We start from the raw sequence: 13,989 nt of genomic DNA, 5'->3' as shown, positions 1-13,989 counted from the left end.
TTACTTGTAGTCTAGCATCCTGCCTGCCCAGACTATGGTGCCTCTAAATAGCATGCTGGAAAGGTGTCAGAAATGTGGCATCTTTGTGAAAGTCCATGGGGAAAGAGTATAAACCTTGCATAATAGTCAGTTGCTGTTTTATTTATTACAAGCATTCAAATCTAGCCACAAGTCATTTTTTAATCAGACAGTATTGACTCAAGGGATTCATACACCCATTGCAAGGATTGATGCAATCGGACTGCAGTCTTGCGATGAATTGTGTTAATAGTTTGTAGTCCCAAGACTTTCCATTAATACACATTACTGACTGTCATTGGACTGACATCAGGCTGTCATTGGATAACCACGTCATTAACATATACAATGTCCAACATTTTCGAGTCCTAAGATTTTTGCAAGAATCTATGGGTATTTTCTTTGTACGATTTCCATAACAAGCAACAATTATGAAAGGACTGATACATATATGTGACTTTATCACGTGTTTGGTGACAATAGGCTCATTGAATTATGTGTATATTAAGTTACACTGACTTCAGTTTCTAGGATGGGGGACATTGCAGAACCATTTTTTTCCAGCCACGAGCCTGGCAAATTTAGCTTGGGTTCTGGAAAATGATTCTTTCAGGGTCCTTGCACATGTCCAAAAGTGTAAATTTCCAGAGGTCAAATTAGTGTCTCAAATTCACCCACGCTACCCCATTATCAGTAAACTATGCCCTTAATGACCCCTGCACAAACCTGTCACCTACAGTGACTTTGTATAGGTGTAATTGATTGAAACTCAGTAAACAATTCTGTTTGAAGTTTCAAGAGATGAACTGGAATCTGCAGTTCACTCACACAGAGTTGTGTTAACTCGATGGGATGAGGAGGAGTGAAAAAAACAACAATTTTTTAAACTAGTCAGCTGATATGAACAAAGTACAACTCTCCTGAAAAGAAAGTGCTGTGTGTACTCCAGTTTTCAGAATCGAGCTGGACTTGATTTAAAACAAACAGAGTATTTCACAGAGATTATGTATGGATCTCAAGGAACTTCTCAAGCATTAGCCAATTTAGTCTTTCAACACTTCTGAAAGCTAGATGATATGACAGAGGATGGATCTGCTCTATAATGATGTATGAACACTTTATGCTGACTATATCAGAATTATTTTCTCTATTGCTGCGTTGATTCAACAAAAGGTTAACAGGAGGGAAAAGCAGTAGCTCAGCATAAACTATAGCTCTGTAAACAGTCTTGGTGGATACAAATACCTTCAAGAGCAAAGGAAAACCAGTCATTTAAAAACTGGATCTCTCAATACAGAATAAGGTAACTGGGTGATAACCTGCTCAGAAAAACTACACAAACAGCCCAGCAGGTGTCTAAAAAAGCTAGTTTTGTCTTTCACCAGCTGGTTATCAGATTATCATCTGGTGTTGTTAAACATTTGGTAAAATGAAGACTTGTTTCCAACTATCTTACCTATCTTTGACTTTTGTTTTAAAAGGGCAGCGTGGTTATAGTACCCATCACTTATCAAACTGTTATAATAACAGTTGCCAATCACTCTTGCTTTTAAATTGATAGACAAGTTGATAGACAAGAAACTGAAAGTCAAATGCCACTCTGAATCTCCAAGTACTGGAAAATTCAGCCCCAGTAAAATTAAAGGCATGGAGCTTCAAAACTGAAAGAGGCTCTCAGATCAGAAAAGGGACTCAGATGTAAGGCAGCTTTCTGGACTTGGCAGATGGCTCTTTCTCTTTCTAACAGAAAGTCAACCTGAGCCACAGCAAGATGAAGGAGGTGACACCAAGAGTTCAAAGTGTGTGGTGGTTTAGGTTAGCATGCAGACGTCTTGATTTTCAGTCTGCTGTCTTAATCTACACTGTTCTCCTTGTGACTAAAAATAAACCTCTACCCACAGTAAAGAAAATTGTTTACTGGCAGTTGGGCCTGATTTAAGAATTAAAAAAAAAAGGAAACATTAGTTGCATTTCTGTGGAAAACACTTAATCAGCAAACAAGAGTTCCTTTATAACCTTGCTATGTTTAATTCCCCTTCCTTTTACTAAGCACTCTTCCCCTTCAAGGCTCAATAATTTGTTTCCCAACAAGAGACAGAAATAGTTTTAGAACAGCATTTACTAATGTTTACTGTGGCATAGCATGCTTATAAAATCTTTTTTAATGTGTAACCATTTAACTCCTCTTGGCAAGATAAATTCATGGTGATACAGGTATTTTGTAAATACCATACTTATTTTGCATCTGAGTCAGAACAGATTATAAAAGAAAATGGCATGTGAAATAGACTTGGTTTTGCAGGGCGGTAAGGTATATCAAGCATAAATAGATTTTGATTCTGAATTTTAAGATAACTAGGGTTGAGAGTTTAGTATGTTCTTTAGAGTATGGATGGCAACTATGTGCCCTGAACTTCTGTGAGGGCAATTCTGAGGTCATTAGCTGTCCCCAGGGGGAAGTGAGTCAGCAAAAGAGTGATTTCAATGCCTTTGTTATAAATTCCATAGATTAGTAATACGAAGTCTACAAAAGTTTTGCTAATTTAGGACCTGTGAGACTTTCCACTGTGTCATTTCAGCTTTAAAAAAATTATATATACTGTTGTAATATTTGCATTACAGCACTATTAAGGGTTCAAGCAGGAACAAGACTCTACTGTGCTGCTTTATGGATGCATTTGAAAGCAGTCCCTGCCCTGGAAAAGATTAAACCTAAGCCAAGGCAAGGCACGTGTAGATATTATAAGCTAAGTGACTGAAGAAGACAAAGGTTCTGTGAGAACCCTTATATGGTTGTGACAGAAACATATAGTTATTTATTCCACAATTAAAAAGTTATAAAGAGTGTTTTTTAAAAAGGTGGATATATTTAAAATAGTGATATCAGTAACCATTACCAATAGGAAAACTTACACCTCCAGGTGAAAAGAAAGCTAAAGAAGCAGTTTTCAGGAGTAAAGTGTCACAGGCCTCTAGAATCTGATACACGACAAAGGAAAGCATGCGCAAGTTAAACTGTAACATTTGTTAGAAGAAAGTACACAAAATTTCTATCTGATCAATGGCAAAAGGAAAGTAAGGTGACATATGGACATAGCAATGGTTGGGAAAACTAGCTTGGTAAATGAGGTGACTGCCAGGAAGGCTAAAGAGAATGGTGTTTGCAGCCATCAGTAATGGAGATAATAAAGTTCAGATGTCATTACATGACCGTGGTCTGTTAAATGCAATGGAGGTCTCTTTATATGAGTGTAGAATTAGGCTCCAAAATTGCAGCTATGCCCTGATAGGAACTTGCATGTAATATGAACATATGCAACATGCAAATATGAAATATTAGTGTCTTGGAGAATGTCTCTTCACAATATGTTTCTATTATCATTCCCAAAATGATTAAGGTCTATGTATCAGCATGCAATAATTCTGTGTACAGTATATAAGGCAGAGAATGGTCTGACAAACTAGCAAGTTTTATCCAATCGTTCTAGACATTCTAGATATGAAACACATACAGTTATATCTAGAACAAACTGACCACATGTAAGTTGTTCCAGACCTTAACCACAGTAAACAACATACACGAGCCTTCTCAGAGGTGTATTCATCAGGGTGCTCTCTGGTTACAAGCAATTTTCCTAAGCCAAGAGCCAAATACATAATCCAGTACCCCAAAGGCATTTTGCAGAATTGTGATTCTCCTGCGAGGCTCTGGGAACAATTCAATGAATGGAACATATTTTCCCACAGATGTAGTTTTCCATTTGTGACAGGTTGGAGATGATAAGCAATTCAAATAGCCCTTATTTTGCTGTAATATTCCAGAACAGAATAGAATGGAAATCACTTAGATGAAATACAATAAAAGTTGAAAGCCAGTACATTTCAGCTCAGTAAATGATGTGATGTGTAATTTTTTTTGCTATTGTCAGGAAAAGGATATGAGAAATGGGGTGCAGAGCAAGCTTTACACACACTACGTACATGTATAATTTTGCTTGGACATACCAAATATATGGGTATGACTTGCACATTTATATTTATTCTGTTACAGATCTGAAAAGCAATACAAGTATCTAGTAGTCATGTGACTGTTAAGCAGCTTCTTCCTTTGTGATGTGAAACCCAATCAGGGCATTAATTGCACAGTAGGTTTTATAACATGCTGTACTGTGATGACAAGACTGTTAGTATTCAAATGCAGCCGCCCATATCGCTTGGCTGGATGCCTCTGTTTTGTATTCATATGAGAAGGGTCTGAGCAAAAAACCTGTAGCTTGGTGTAAATTTTACCATGTATGAAAATAATCTTGTAAAAACATACAGAAAGGGCTCAATCTGCCTGCTAAAAAGGCTATGATTTTTACCTTGTCGTAACTAACATGCAGAAGCAATCTGAGGTAAAGCACAGTGAAGATCAAGCACTTCAGTTTAGCCTCAAGCTAAACACACCAAGGTCAGCTCCAAGTTTGTGCTTGGGTACTAGCACAGTTACATTATGGTAAAGTGCTGCTTAGTCTTCCCTAAATTCTTACTTCAAAATAATTCAAATGATTATTTATTCCAAGATGAAAAAGGCTGCATTTTGAGCAATGAAAGCAAAACCTGCTATAAGATGTTAGTTTCTGTGTTAGTTCATGCATTTTCAAGTCAAGTACAACAAGAAATGCCACTCTATGGAGAGGTTAACAGATGCCATTTTCAACCTACAACACATCCTCTGAGATCTGAAGCATTGTCGACTGGTTGTACTGGTCAGAAAGGTCCGAGCAACCAATTCTACCCTGTGCCAGTCTCTTTAATTTGCTCATGTTGCTAATACGATCTTATTATTAGGTCACTTCTTTCAGGGACCATGGTCATGGTCAGGGTTTATATGGTCATGTCTTTCAGTTCTTAGCATAACACAGAAAATCATCATGGACCACCTACTTCCTTTTTGCCCTGACAGATCCAAATCATGTCTTGTCTATGGAATTCTCTCTTCTAAATATTGTTTAACCTCCACTAAATAGACTTAGTATCCTGCTATAAGGACTCCCAGTTCAGTTGAAGTAGGACACCCACCTTATCATGCAGTTTTAAAACGCCAGGCTTGATTTACCCATTCAAGTCGTTATAACCAGTCACAATCACCTGAATTATGAAAGGTGTTGCCTAGGTGAGTAAACTATTGGTAAATGATTTGAAATCAACAGCACTGCTTTTTTACTGGATGAATATGAGACCAGGCATTTTTTTAAAGCAGTACTGATGATTCTTCTAATTTTCTGCTGAATCTCATTTAGTGACAATAATCAGGAGATACATACTATCAATAAAGTCTGAGGATCTCTGAGCCTGACGTTTAGCTCTGAAATTTTGGTTTCTACACCAGAGGTCTGTTGTGTAGCTGAGTCAGCGAAGATGACACATCCTCCTCTGATTCCTTGAAGTGTACCAGATGCTCTCAAAGCTCAAGCCCCAGTAGCCTCCATGAAGCTAACCACACATTCCAGTGTGAGTGAGCCTTTACATGGCTTCACAGATGGACTCAGGATTTATTTTCCTACTGTTTACACTCCTTTTATGAGATATTTACCCTTTCTATTTAAAGCCTGAATTTCAAACTCTGCTGTGCCCACAGCTATAACCATCCGAGGGAATCCAATTGCTAGCTGTTTGTACCTTACCCATTGTTTAAACAAGCCTTCATCATATTATAACTATGTGAAGGGGACTAAGCTATTTGATATCGTTTGGTCTGTCCTACAGTGGCAAAACTATCCTACTTTTTTAACATGATTAGGCCCAAATTTGCTGTAGTTATTACAGTTGCCACAACAGAACAGGCAAGACCTAAATAAGTTAAAGTACTTCCGTAAGAATTGTGAAGATCTTTGAAAGCTATTTGCTATGCTCTAAGAGTCTAGTCTAAAAGCTATGTACTTAAAAAGCAGCCCCTCAGCTTCATGTTTCACTTCTTCATGCTAGTGACAATCCTTCTCCTATGGATCCAGTAACACACATATGATAAACCTTTAGCCAAATGCTTATTATGGCTGAGACACCAAAAAAAGCAAGTGCCCAGCAGGCAAAGGGGAAGTGAAAAAGGGATTTAATCTACACTTGGGTTCAAAAGGTAGAGAGAGAGGTAATGAACAGAACACAGGAAGGGCAAGGACAAATGAGCCAAGGAACTATATAAAAGTACAAATGAGACACCAAGCCATTATAAGGTTGCTCCCTTTAGTTTATGATAGGCAATTGTTTGCCTTTGTGTGCTCATAAACGCATTTAAAATAAACAGAACATTTCCTAGTATAGGCCATGGCACTGTTTTTTTCCTGGTAAAAGTTTTAAGAATACTATAGGAATATTAAGATGCTGACATGTAAAACTCAACAAAAGAACTACAAACCTTTTCCTGTTATTAAATAACGGAAAGTAAATATTCAGAATTGGGATATATTCCCTAAGAGGATGTTCTGTCTTCTTTTTGTATTTAAAAACCGATATACTTTTGGCAGCAAATTGATTTATGTGGTTTATTTCAGTTTTTAAAATGTGATGATTTAGGGATTTATCCTAATTTCATTGTTATTTTGTCCTTTTGTCAGTTATGACACATGAACCCAGAACAGCAAATAGGATGAGCTTAGAGACATATTTCAGATAATAGGTGACTCCCAATAGGATTGTTTATGTGTTTAAAGGTAGACAATTATCTTAAGGTACTTTCCTGAATCAGACTCTACTTAGATTAAATGGAGGGACACCAAATTTTCATTTTGTTGCATGATAAAAAACAACCTATTCTGATTCCTTAATATTGTAAATGAGGTTAAAGGATTGGAGACAAATTCTGTTTTAGATGTTATACTCACATCTGTGGGAAATATAAATTGTCAATGCCTAGTTTGCGTTTGGTCCCAGAAGTTCAGTCTTAAAATGTCTGGTACATTCTCCTCTGGTACATTCTGCTCTAGCATTATCTAAAACATATTCTATCCTTACACATAACAAAACTGAAAATGTCTGGGAAACCAAAAGAGAGTAGCAAAAAACCCCCCCTATTCTTATTCCTAGAATGGAATTCAGTCCCAGATAAATTGTAATCTTTAATAATTCCTTCATTTCAGCTCCTTGGAGTTGCCCACTATTTGAACTAAATTATTGGTCTCCAATGTGTTATTAATGAATGGGCGTACAAATCACAAAAACATCACAGAGGATATAAACTCATACCTCTGTTTGCAATATTACAGGTAGTCAAGGAACTGAAAAAATGTTACAAATTTGGCATGATAAAGATGACTCTCTAGATATGATGAGGCAAATCAGCAGAGCGATGAGAGAGATACTCTTCTGCCAGAGCATATAAACAGATACTTAGGGCTGTAGCCTGGCACTTTCCATGAGCACGACACTCACTACCTTGGCAGGAGATGACAACACACTTAACATGGAGTGCAAACTCTTTTGTTCACACTTGCCATAATGTTCCCTTGCACAGCCAAAGTAGTGAAAGTAGTCTTCAGTAAATGAATAACAAAACCAAAAGGCTGTCTTCAAACAGTTTTTTTAATTGCGAGCATGAAAAGAATCTGTGTTTAGTTACCATAATTATGCTCATGCAAGCATAACTGTGCTCCCCAAAACCCTTTAGATACCCCGAAAAACAGGCAAATATTAGACACCCATACCTGAAGAGGAATGTGATGAGCAAAGCAATTATTTAACAATTATGCATGCATATCTAAAAATCTGAGCAACTGTTTTAGGAATCTGCACATGACTGAATGCAAACAGAACTGCATAAGGAAATAACTAGAAGCCAAACGGAAAAAAAAAAAAACACTAAAACTCTTTAAAGCTTTTCCCAGTATTTATCCCTACCAGTTAATACAAAACACAATAATTTGAAAAAGTGTAAGAAAGGTAAGAGTGTAAAAACACAGACAGATAATATTCAATATCTGAAAAGTCTGACAGCCTCAAAGGGCTTTTTTATACAAAGAGTGCTAACTTAACAAGTATAAGATATACAAAGTAACAGGGTTTTTTTGAGTATTTTGTGCCAGATTCATGGCTTTTTATACAAAGAGCCAGGTGTGCAACTTCACTAATATGTAACCCTATTTGGTATTTACGTTTTTCAATGAAGCACAGCATTATTATGCATTCTGCACAAGACAACTACATTCATTGAAGAAGTTATGATTGAAAATTGCTGAAATATGGACATCTAGTGGAGACATCTGATTATTACAGGTTTTTTTTCTAACGGAAATACAAAAAATGAAATGGCCTTTTATGGGTTGTCTTGCTGGAGGCTGGAGCTTTGTCCTTGCCTTTCACTGACCAGTCCATTGTTCATTTACCTGAGGTGAAGGTGACACAGTCAGAACTTGGAGAAGTAAAAGCTCTGCGTCATTTAACAACTTACTAGGTGATTGATGAAGCGCAAAAACTAATGACCCATGAAGGAACAAATGTTTCTCAAACCAAAAGTAAACAGATCTGATACTGGAGCTCAAGGGATGGGCAAAAATCCGAGGTCATAAGTGCCTTTAACTCACTCTGAAACTGCAAGTTCAGACCTTTTGCACTAGTTTCTATTGGGAGAAGGAAAGTGATAACTCGGGGTGTTGAAACCCTTGATGCAAACACAATTAACGTTTACATAATTTTCAAATGCATATAGTTTGTAATACAAATTGATAGCTAGTTATGAGGATAAAAAATGACACTACCCGCACTGTAATGACTGCACAGAGCCCTCAAGCCATGCACTAACGTTACAGGATGTCAGCTGGATCAAATGGCTCTATAAGAATTTCTCATCGAAGTGTGTTTAATCTCCAAGAACACAAAATCATTTTCCATGTCTGAAGTAAGTATGCTAATTACATACTAATTTTTAATGTTATTTTTTCTCATTGCTATTCACTTTATTGCTGTCCACCTTGGGATTTCTGACATTATGAGATTTCTTACTGGGTTGATGCTTGGCCAATATTTGTCCGACTTCTCTTTTCTTGTCTCCTGTGAAAACCATCTGAAACTAAGCAGAAACTAACCTTGATTTATTTCTTTAATAAACAAAATGAAGATACCACATATTAATAAAAATGAAAAGTATTCCCTAGCTGTTTTTTTTTAAGTTTCCGAAAACAGTCCCGTATCTCTGTCAAAGTTAATGCAACCAGAATTTCCATGGGAATTTCTGTCAGTCTGGGGAAACTGGAACTGGCTAATGTAAATAACTACAGCCCATCCTCCAACTACTGTTCAAATCACCTTGTGAGAAAGGAATGGGCTTTATTTTAAAGAAAGCATCATAACATTTCTCTTGTGGACTACAACAAGCATGGGATAAGAAAACTTTACAGAAACATTCTGTGGAAACCAGAGAAAGAAATGAATCTAATGACAAATCATGACTTCGATTCCATGGGATTCTATGCAAAACTTTTATTTCTTTTGTATGGAATCCAAAATTAACTAAAGACACTACTAGAATAGGTTATTTGTTTATAATTTTATGACTAACTTCCTTGAGAAGACACAAGAAAATGCTACATAGGCAAATAGTTTTACAGGCTTCCACTTCTGTTTCTTTTAATAAGGCTAAGAATGTAAAATATGCACTTAGAGTACCTGGCCTGTATGTTTTGGCTGAGATAGGCATGGGAATTAACTTCCCAAGTCCTTATAGAAGTCACCAAAAATCCAGAAAACAATCACTTTTGATAACCAAACTCCTTAGCACTTGCCTGCATATAGCAACTTAATTTTACTATCGGTGAGGTACAAATGCCCAGCACTTCCTTATTGATCAGATTGTTCCAGACCTCCAAGCTAAATGAAGTGATGAAAGGTAGAATCTTCATAGCATGAGAAATAGATAGTATTAGCTGCTAAATTTTAGTTGATATTAAATATTGGTTAATATAATATTAAATGAGCTGTCATTGTATCAACAGTATGTGTTTCATCTGCATGATTCCAGATGAACTTTGTGATATGACTGTTATTGTGGAAGGACACCATAAACTGCAGAAAGGCTGAGAGTACATGATTGCAAATGCAAAACCACGTAGATTAAGAAAGACATTACTACATACATGGTCACAGAAAGAGTTTAATAAGCATGATACTGACAGCATGTTCTTCCATTGTAACTATTTTTCAGTTGGACTCCTCAACCACTGACAGAGGAGAGGTTGCTGAAGAAATTCTATGACAACATAGAGCAGAAGACAGCAACTTCTTCCAAAAAAGACATATTGTTAGTACAAAGGAACTACTATGTATGAACTGGTATTAGTGTCCCCCAAATGGGACAATTTTATAGGAAATTCTGAGTATGACAATGTGAATAACAAGACAGTGGGAGTCAGGCAATGTACAACTGGAAATTACACAGGAAGGGCAACTGTATTAAAGTTTCAGGCAACACATTTCTAGAACTGAAGGGTTACAACGATGTTGTTCCCATCACGATTTGGAGAAGGAGTCATATCAGCCTTTTCAGAAGCCTGATATTGGTTTGGACCTTAATTTAATAATTCAACAGAATAATTCAGATCAACAAAATAACTGAGTATCAGGAAATGGTAAGCAACAGAGCGCTCTTTGCATTAGAAGCAATGATAAGTCACAGACAAAATGAAATAGTGTATTCTCAAAGACATTCAGAAGCTGAAAGACTATTATACAGAAATGGAAATCTGAAAGATGATTTAGCAAAAGCTGCAGGCTTTCAGCCTCTGTCGGGCAGTATAGAGTATTGCATTTTCTGCTGCACTGCAGAGAAATCAAATAAGCTCCTGGAACGATAAATCCTGAAGACTCCCATACAAGGGATCTTAAGTTCTTTTAGTGCAGTCCCTTGTCTCAAGGCAGGATCAACTTTATCTGAACTGTTCCTGGAAGATGTTTGTCTAACTTTTAAAAATTTCCACTAATGGGCATAACGCAATCTTTCTAAGTAAAGCCAGTTCTGACCTATCCTCATATCCTATCCTCAAAGTTGTTTCTTGTCTAACTTCAGTCTCTCTTGTTGCAATTTAATCTCCTTGTTCCTTCTATTATTTTGTAGTGGTCATGCAGAACAATGTATTATGTCCCTCTTTGCAATGGTCTATTTTGTCACTCCTACCTTTTCCAGCCTGAAAAGGTAGAGTTCTAGCCTGAGTTATTTCAGTCTTTCCTCATAGATCACTCTTGTCACTCTCTTCTTGACTCTTTCCAATTGCTCTACATTTATCTTGAACTGTTCTTATAACTGGACATATTACTTCAGTTTATGTCCTATCAATGATGCACAGAACTGACGAGTTGCTTCATATGTCTTACATATGGCACTCTTGTATATAAATTCTAGTATGATACCTTTTTTCACAACAGTATGACATTGTTGACTCAGTCCCAATTTGTGATTCACTATAATCTTGAGGGTTTGTTTTTCAGAGCAACTGCCTGGTCATCCAGCTGCTAGCTAGTCATTTGCTGTCCCATCATAAAAGAGAAATCCAGATATTTGTGAAAATTTCTGTACAATTATTGATACATTCAAAAAATATATTGTCATGACTCAAAAAGAATTTGACCTTCAGATAGTAAAATTTCTGGTTGAAAAACATTCTGGACTTATAATCAGAAAAGAAATTGGAGCAGATAAGTATTCTGCATATTTGTTTGAAGAAATATGAGTGTGATTCAATTAATTGACTGAATGGGGCATGCTGTGGTTTCCGTCTCAAGGCTGTATGCAGATAATGAGATGTGGAGGAAGGCAACTGACCTATAGCTTTTTTATGTTGTGTCTACCTCTCATTGTAATGTACATCTCATTGTAATATGCCTGCGCAACAAGAAAATATAGACGTATCTATTCTAGATAAACTCTACTTTCATTAAAAGCAACTTGATTTGGCTAATTTACATGGAATCTTGAAATGAAGTGGCATCTTTGATATTTGCTTATTTTCATGTTGTTACCTAGAATGCTTTAACTCAGAGCTATTTTAATGGCAGAGCTCTAAGAATGAACCTAAAGTTATCAGAGCATTGCGGTATACTTTGGGGACAAGGATGGAACAGGGTCCCTCTGGTTTAGCCTCAACGCCTGGTAAATGAATTAATGTTCAAAACAAATTAACACTCACCAGACAGTACATGAAGTAGATCTCTGCAGGAAATAACTGTAAAAATACCAGCTTAGTAGTCTCATGTTTTGCTGCCGATTTCCTTTGTGACCTTGTAATCATTATATCTCTGAGCCTCACAATTCTGTCTGTAAAACAGGAATAACAGAAACTCACTACCTCATAGGAGTGATGTATTTTTACAGTTTTTCATAGGTGAATTCACTGATCTATTGCTAATCAGTCAATATTAAAAAATGAGGCTAACAAAATCTCATCTACTCGTACTACATTGAATAATCAGAGATAATGTGCTTGTTTCACACAGAAAATGTAGAAGTTTGAATTTTTCATTCACTGTGTTCCCAGATTTTTCTATTTCATTTTGAAACAAAGATGTGAGAAATATGTATGATAAATTCCATTTTTAAATGAGAAAAATAATCCTGTATTTTGAACTTGGATGACCTGGACATTGCTAGTAAGCAAAGCTTTGCCACTTCTCTGCACTGCCCAGATTTTTTGATTACTCCAGAAATGTGATGTTATTTTTGCATGAGTGCATTTTTCCCCTGAGAGTCTAGCACCAAGGGAGAATGGAAAGGAGGCCTTCTGAGATTGAAATACACCAGAGAGTTAGACAATAGCCAGCTAAAGTAAAGGGAAATGCTCCATAATGATAATAAATTATTGGGCTAGTCTGTCTTCCTGGAACTGAAATTTCTTCATCCTCTTTTTTTAATAGTGGACCCTCACAATATAACCTCAAAATAAGAAAAAGATTCCTCCATTGTAGTTGCATCTGTCATTACGAATTTGGTGAACAAGGCCTAAATGCTGAGCTTGTTACCAGTTTATCAAAACAGAAAAAGGGATGTCTGCTCCTCACAAACTAGTGAGAATGCTTTTCATTTTATTCAGGTAAGATCCTTTTTTTTAATTACACTACCTTTTTCCCCTGAATTCAACTCTGGTAATAAGCTGCACAATCACAGTATCTCTGTTAACAAGTTGTGTAAGTAGTATTGCATTATCCTAAGCAGTCATATGAGTCACTGCAATGTCAAGGGTTTGTTACCCAGCCAAAAACAATTGCTTCAAGCTGAAAATGATATCTTTCCCTCACCTCCCACAGCTATAAAATTTCACCCACCCATATATCTCAAATGTCCCTCATTATGAAGCTCATCATTCATTTCAGAATGGGTGTTCCATACAAAGTGTCATTTTCCCTTACTTTTATTGTTTTTAAATTGCCAGCACAGGATGCTTTGCGGTCTGCAGACATTACTGCAGTATCAAGGCTAGCAGAAGCTAGAAATAGAGTTGTGGGGTAGAGGATTCTGGGAACGTCTCCACAGGATCCAGGCTTTCCCGTTCTTACAGGGATCCTGCTTTTGAGTGTCTCACAGGAGGTCTCTACGCCGGGCCTGCGGGCCATGTCGACGCCTCCTCTCCACACGGGACCCTTCTGCCTGGCCTATTCGGCCACGCCTCGGGCTAGGGATAAGCAGCCCTGTCACACCTGGAACAGTACACTACACCAGAGCCGAACACCGCTGCCGTTCAGCTCACGACCTCCTCCCTCGGGGATAGGACTCCTCCGCGCCATGAAGAGACCCCGCAAAGCTCCCCCTCCAGCAGCGCCAACCGCCCCCCCTCCCAACGGCCGCAGAGGGGGCGGGGCCGGGAGGCGGGCTCGCGCCCGGGCTCCGGGCCGTGCGCACGCGCGGCCTCGCTGCCTGACGGCGCCCGCGAACGCGCAGCCCCCTCGTGCTGCGGCGGCGACGGGTGCGTGAGGCGGCGGCGGCGGGCGGGCGGGCGGTCGCTATGGCGACGG

At 37.8% G+C, this 13,989-nt stretch overlaps 1 protein-coding gene across 2 annotated transcripts in view; it reads left to right on the top strand.

Moving 5' to 3' along the window:
• The first annotated feature begins 13,852 nt into the window (after positions 1-13,852).
• The window catches only part of TSEN2 (tRNA splicing endonuclease subunit 2), a 10,830-nt gene continuing 10,693 nt past the window's right edge, over positions 13,853-13,989 (top strand). For both annotated transcript variants that reach the window (XM_026066403.1, XM_026066405.1), the window contains exon 1: positions 13,853-13,940. The gene's annotated coding sequence lies outside the window, so the exon portion shown is untranslated. The remainder of the gene's footprint in view (positions 13,941-13,989) is intronic.

Source organism: Apteryx rowi, unplaced genomic scaffold (genome assembly GCF_003343035.1).
Source record: "Apteryx rowi isolate R43461 unplaced genomic scaffold, aptRow1 scaffold_240, whole genome shotgun sequence".
In the NCBI taxonomy this organism is placed as follows: domain Eukaryota; kingdom Metazoa; phylum Chordata; class Aves; order Apterygiformes; family Apterygidae; genus Apteryx; species Apteryx rowi.
This window is presented reverse-complemented; position numbering and strand designations above follow the sequence as displayed.